Raw genomic sequence first — 6,000 nt, 5'->3', positions numbered from 1 at the left:
CTAAAGTAAAAAAAGTAGAGTTTCACTCTGATTTTTAAAGTGAAGTCGTTAGAGTGAAGAATTGTCACTCCAAACTTCACTGAACTTGAAGTGAAATCGCCTTCCCTCTTCCCGCTTCCCGCGTGTTTAGTTGTTCCCGTGTAGAAATTTGTTAGAGATGGCCTTACATAACATAAGGCCCCGATTATTTACGAATATATTTACGAACACAAAATTTTATAATGATCCAGCACTGGTTTTTGACATTCACCCGACATTAAAAAATTCTATTATATATCCAATTCAATTTATTACTCTTTTTAAACTGAATTTGTTTTTTAAGATAATTTTTGAAAAATTATATATTTGCGCTGGGGTTGTAATATATGTAGACTATATACATATAACGCTTACATCAAATTAAGAAGTAGTCTACCACATAAGGCAGTTGGCTCACGATGCAGAGGTCCCGAGTTCGAATCCCACCAAGGTAAGTGTTTTTCAAATACGAGAAAATATTTATAATTATAGACTGCATCTTAAGAAACAAATTTAATTAAAAAATAGTAATAAAATTTTAAAATAAATAATTTTTGTTTCCTTATAGAGGAAGCTTTGTAATGGTGAAAAAATTTTTTTTCGAGATTTTGATGGATAGATACTTACCTGGCGTAGAGGTTACCGTGATCATGAAGGCGGTTCCTCCAGGGCGAGGCTCTTCCATTGCACTACGGTTAGGGCTGACCCTTGCGAATATCCCTAATGTGGATATCTCGGATGTATTATTTTTGGTATCGATAAGAACCGATTGAAATTACATCTTTGATTACCAATCCGTTCCAATCGTTTTCAATCAATGTAATTGTTATAAAATCATAACAATTCAAATTGATAGAATCCGATTAAAATTACATCCTTGAATACCAATCCGTTTCAATCGTTTTCAGTCGGTGTAATCGTTATAAATCCGTGATTTACGGATCAAGAATCCAGATTCATACGGATTCAAAATTTTTAATCGGATTCAATCGGTCATTTTTAGCAGGGAAGTTACTACAGAAGTAACGCTCGTGTAAACTAGTAGATATGAGAGTGCGCTGATGAACCGGCTGAAAGCACTATTTGCACTCTGTCACGCACAGAGCGACAGAGCGACTGCAGTGCACGGTCTGCGTCTGCACGGGCATCACTGCCCCTTTATGTCAAAGATAAGAAAAGTGACAAATTATTATTATTATTTGTCCGATGACAACGTGGACGTTTCTTAAAATGTAATTTTCTGATTCGGACTTTGCATCGCAATATCTCCGCTCGTAAGGCACGTAGCGGAAAAATAAAAACACCTTTATAATATATAAATTTGGTCCAAGCTATCAATTAAGCCTAATTAGAACTTGATCCGTTCACTGGTTACCAAGATCTCAAAATCTCGGTTACTTGCAACTTGTCGGGTCGCGTATAAATGTTGCTGGTAAGACCTTTTATCGAATGTGATACGAAAGTCTTATCAGCAGCATCGATACGAGTGTAAAGGTCTTACCAGCAACATTGAGAACATTCTGTATTAACGAATACGAGTGTAAAATAAAGTTATAGGAAACTAGTGTGAATATTAACGTTGTCCACATTGACCACGTAACAGAATCCTCGGCTTAAGTCGATTCTTTGATATTTTCATAATTGATTAAATAATAAAATCAATGATGGCTCAGAATCGCTTACAGTGTTACGTTTGTGGTCATGCATTCGGTCGTCAACAGATGGCTCGTATTGATGGCGAGGAAAATGCACACAAACGAGAAATCGCTATCACTAGACGTGATGCATTAGGACAAAATCCTCTCGATATCACAGACAGAACACGATTGTGTTTGAATTGCAATCGTTTGATCATAGCGGAAATAACCGCCCTTGAACGTGATCCTTACTGCTTTAAACTTAATGTTTTAAGACAAACTCAAAATAGAACTTGTTTATTTTGTAATGCTGCAGTTAATCTGCACAGATTATCCATCGCATGTAGGGTCGATGTATTTGTTAAAATAAATATTTATATTTCAGAAATAACCAAGTCTTGTGCACAGCATTTGGATGATCGAGGATTCATTCTACCATTGCTTTTACCTGCTTTGCAGTTTGTCAATAGACCATATTCAATAAGAGGAGATCAGATGCAATTGTTTTTAGATGAACTTCAAAATGCTGTGAACAATACAAGAGTTTATCAAAATGAGAATGATTTCGAAGATAATGCGTTCCAATGCATCAATCCTATTACAAAGGAACAGTTCCAGGATTTATTCACATACTGTGTTCCTGTTCATTCAGCAGGTCATAACAGAAATATAACAAAAAAAGATCTCATGACATTCTTATGTAAGCTACGACAAGGTTTATCAGATGACTTCTTAAAAGTAATCTTTCATTATAAAAGCAAACAAAATGTGAGCTTAGCTGTCGCTACTGTGCGAATCTCTCTAATGCAACTATTCGTTCCATCAAATATTGGATTCGTTGCAATAACTAGAGAAGATTATATAGTGAGACATTGTACAGACTTTTCAAATGAATTATATAATCCACAGCCAGAAAACCGAAAGGCGCTAGCTTACATTGATGGTTCTTATTTACGAATTCAAAAAAGTTCAAACTACCGCACGTTACGGCAATCTTACTCTGTACATAAGAGTTATCATTTACTCAAACCTGCCTTAGTTGTTGCTCCCGATGGTTATATATTAGCTATTCATGGACCATATTTTTCAGATGCGAGCAATAACGATGCTCAAATGCTTTGAAATAAATTCGAACAAGATATGCAACGAATGAGAAAATGGTTTCAAAATGGGGACATTTTCATAGTAGATCGAGGTTACAGAGATGCGATACCACTGCTTGAAGCTATGGGAATCACACATAGGATGCCTTGTCTTCTTGAACGAGGTCAACGTCAGTTTACTACGGAACAAGCTAATGAATCTCGAATAGTAACAAAGACAAGGTGGGTGGTCGAAGTTCGTAACGGACATTTAAAATCAATTTTCAAAATTTTTGCTAACGTCATTCAAATAACCCACACAAAAAATATTGGGGATTTTTTACGAATTGCTTGTGCTATTATTAATAAATACCACCCGCCTATTCGTATGGAAGAAGCAAATGCAGAGTTAGCAAGAGAACTTTTACAAAAATCAAGGCAAGTAAATGTTGTACAAGAGCGTGTGAATGCAGAAAATCTAAGAGTTTTGAGAGCTAACTGGAATCGACTCAATCACCAGCGTGTCCGTAACTTCCCCCTGCTTACCTTAGACTATTTACGAGAATTGACAGTTGGCACTTATCAAGTGAATTTAGCTCCGTCTTACGTTCAAGATAAACTCCGACGAGATGGACAGAAAGAGTTTCAAATCGATGTTCACTTTGATAAGCCATCATTGATTAGAGTTAGAGTATATATGCGTTACCGTAATGCAACTAAACACCAACTCTGGATTTCGTATAATGAAATGAAGGATGATAATATTGATAATGATAACGATGACGTAGAACCAATAACAGGTTACTATTGTACATGTCAAGCAGGTGCTCGAACACTGGGGACATGTGCGCATGTTGCAAGTGTTCTTTGGTTTTTGGGGTACGCACGACACCAACAGCGTATTAAATATCCTTCAACACAACTATTGCAATCTGTTCAAGATGCTGCCCATAGACCTCATCTGCAAAACCCTAACCATGGCATAGAATAAAGAATGGATCATAACAGAAGATATAAGTAACGATTTATTAAACGCGCACGTTTACGCGCGTACACACACACGCACGCACGCACGCACGCACGCACGCACGCACGCACGCACGCACGCACGCACGCACGCACGCACGCACGCACGCACGCACGCACGCACGCACGCACGCACGCACGCACGCACGCACGCACGCACGCACGCACGCACGCACGCACGCACGCACGCACGCACGCACGCACGCACGCACGCACGCACGCACGCACGCACGCACGCACGCACGCACGCACGCACGCACGCACGCACGCACGCACGCACGCACGCACGCACGCACGCACGCACGCACGCACGCACGCACGCACGCACGCACGCACGCACGCACGCACGCACGCACGCACGCACGCACGCACGCACGCACGCACGCACGCACGCACGCACGCACGCACGCACGCACGCACGCACGCACGCACGCACGCACGCACGCACGCACGCACGCACGCACGCACGCACGCACGCACGCACGCACGCACGCACGCACGCACGCACGCACGCACGCACGCACGCACGCACGCACGCACGCACGCACGCACGCACGCACGCACGCACGCACGCACGCACGCACGCACGCACGCACGCACGCACGCACGCACGCACGCACGCACGCACGCACGCACGCACGCACGCACGCACGCACGCACGCACGCACGCACGCACGCACGCACGCACGCACGCACGCACGCACGCACGCACGCACGCACGCACGCACGCACGCACGCACGCACGCACGCACGCACGCACGCACGCACGCACGCACGCACGCACGCACGCACGCACGCACGCACGCACGCACGCACGCACGCACGCACGCACGCACGCACGCACGCACGCACGCACGCACGCACGCACGCACGCACGCACGCACGCACGCACGCACGCACGCACGCACGCACGCACGCACGCACGCACGCACGCACGCACGCACGCACGCACGCACGCACGCACGCACGCACGCACGCACGCACGCACGCACGCACGCACGCACGCACGCACGCACGCACGCACGCACGCACGCACGCACGCACGCACGCACGCACGCACGCACGCACGCACGCACGCACGCACGCACGCACGCACGCACGCACGCACGCACGCACGCACGCACGCACGCACGCACGCACGCACGCACGCACGCACGCACGCACGCACGCACGCACGCACGCACGCACGCACGCACGCACGCACGCACGCACGCACGCACGCACGCACGCACGCACGCACGCACACACACACACACACACACAACACTCTTTTTCCCCCTTTTCCCTCTCCCCCAAAAATCTTTCACCAGTACATTTTATGAATCCGAATTTCTGTAAATACACCAATGCTCAATTTTCAAAGTGTTCCCCAAGCACCACAAACTTTTTAATAGCTTTATCGTATTCAGGAGATTAAAATCTACAAAAAACACAATTTCTTTTACTTACACCTTTTTGGGCGAAAATCGGCCCTTTTTTAACATACTTTTTTTTGCACTTTATTTAACTTACCAAAATATATTTAAATCAGTTCTGCGACCGCATTTTGATGAAACCCAGACGTGATGGAGCAAAACGGTTTACAAATTCGGATTCAATGACCCAAAATCTATAAAAAAAACATCTACTCTCTGATCCCAGTTAATTTCCCAAAAATTTTTTTTATGGTCCTGTGTTATATATTACATTTATTATACTCATAGTGGAGGCAAATTAGGTTTTTATCTCGGAACCGGTTAAAACTACTCGGATTTGAACGTTTTTTTTTTAATGTAGGTAATTAAAAACACTACAATGTTAATGGGTTAAAAATTGACGCTAATTGTTTATTTAATAAATTTTTATTTAATAATTATTTAATAAATTAAAGCGTCAATTTTTAACCCATAAACATTGTAGTGTTTTTAATTACCTACATTTAATAAAAAAAAACGTTCAAATTCGAATAGTTTTAACCGGTTCCGAGATAACGCACTTTTTTGGTCTAATGTGCCTCCACTATCATAACAATATTGCCAACATTAACATTATTATTATTTTCAACTCGCTTATAGAAAAGACGACAAATATGGAAAATGAAATTCAAAATGACAAGGATGACAGAGATTGTACTCCTGATCAAAGCAAATCCACAGATTATTGGACTGGCGATAAAAAAGTATTATTAGAAAAAGCATTTTTATTTGAAAAACGAGAAAATCAAAGTAAAGTCGCAGTCTGTAAATTATGTACATCAG

At 43.2% G+C, this 6,000-nt stretch overlaps 1 non-coding gene across 1 annotated transcript; it reads left to right on the top strand.

Annotated features, from left to right (window-relative positions):
* Window positions 1–637: 637 nt before the first annotated feature.
* Window positions 638–804, top strand: LOC143893784 (U1 spliceosomal RNA). Its single transcript, XR_013255928.1, has one exon. It is a non-coding gene; the product is annotated as a U1 spliceosomal RNA (small nuclear RNA).
* The last annotated feature ends 5,196 nt before the right edge of the window (window positions 805–6,000 follow it).

This window comes from Temnothorax americanus, unplaced genomic scaffold, assembly GCF_048541705.1.
Source record: "Temnothorax americanus isolate GAGA-0224 unplaced genomic scaffold, ASM4854170v1 Scaffold128, whole genome shotgun sequence".
NCBI classification, from domain to species: Eukaryota; Metazoa; Arthropoda; class Insecta; order Hymenoptera; family Formicidae; genus Temnothorax; species Temnothorax americanus.
Note: the sequence above shows the minus strand (reverse complement) of the source record. Positions and strands in the feature narration are given on the sequence as shown.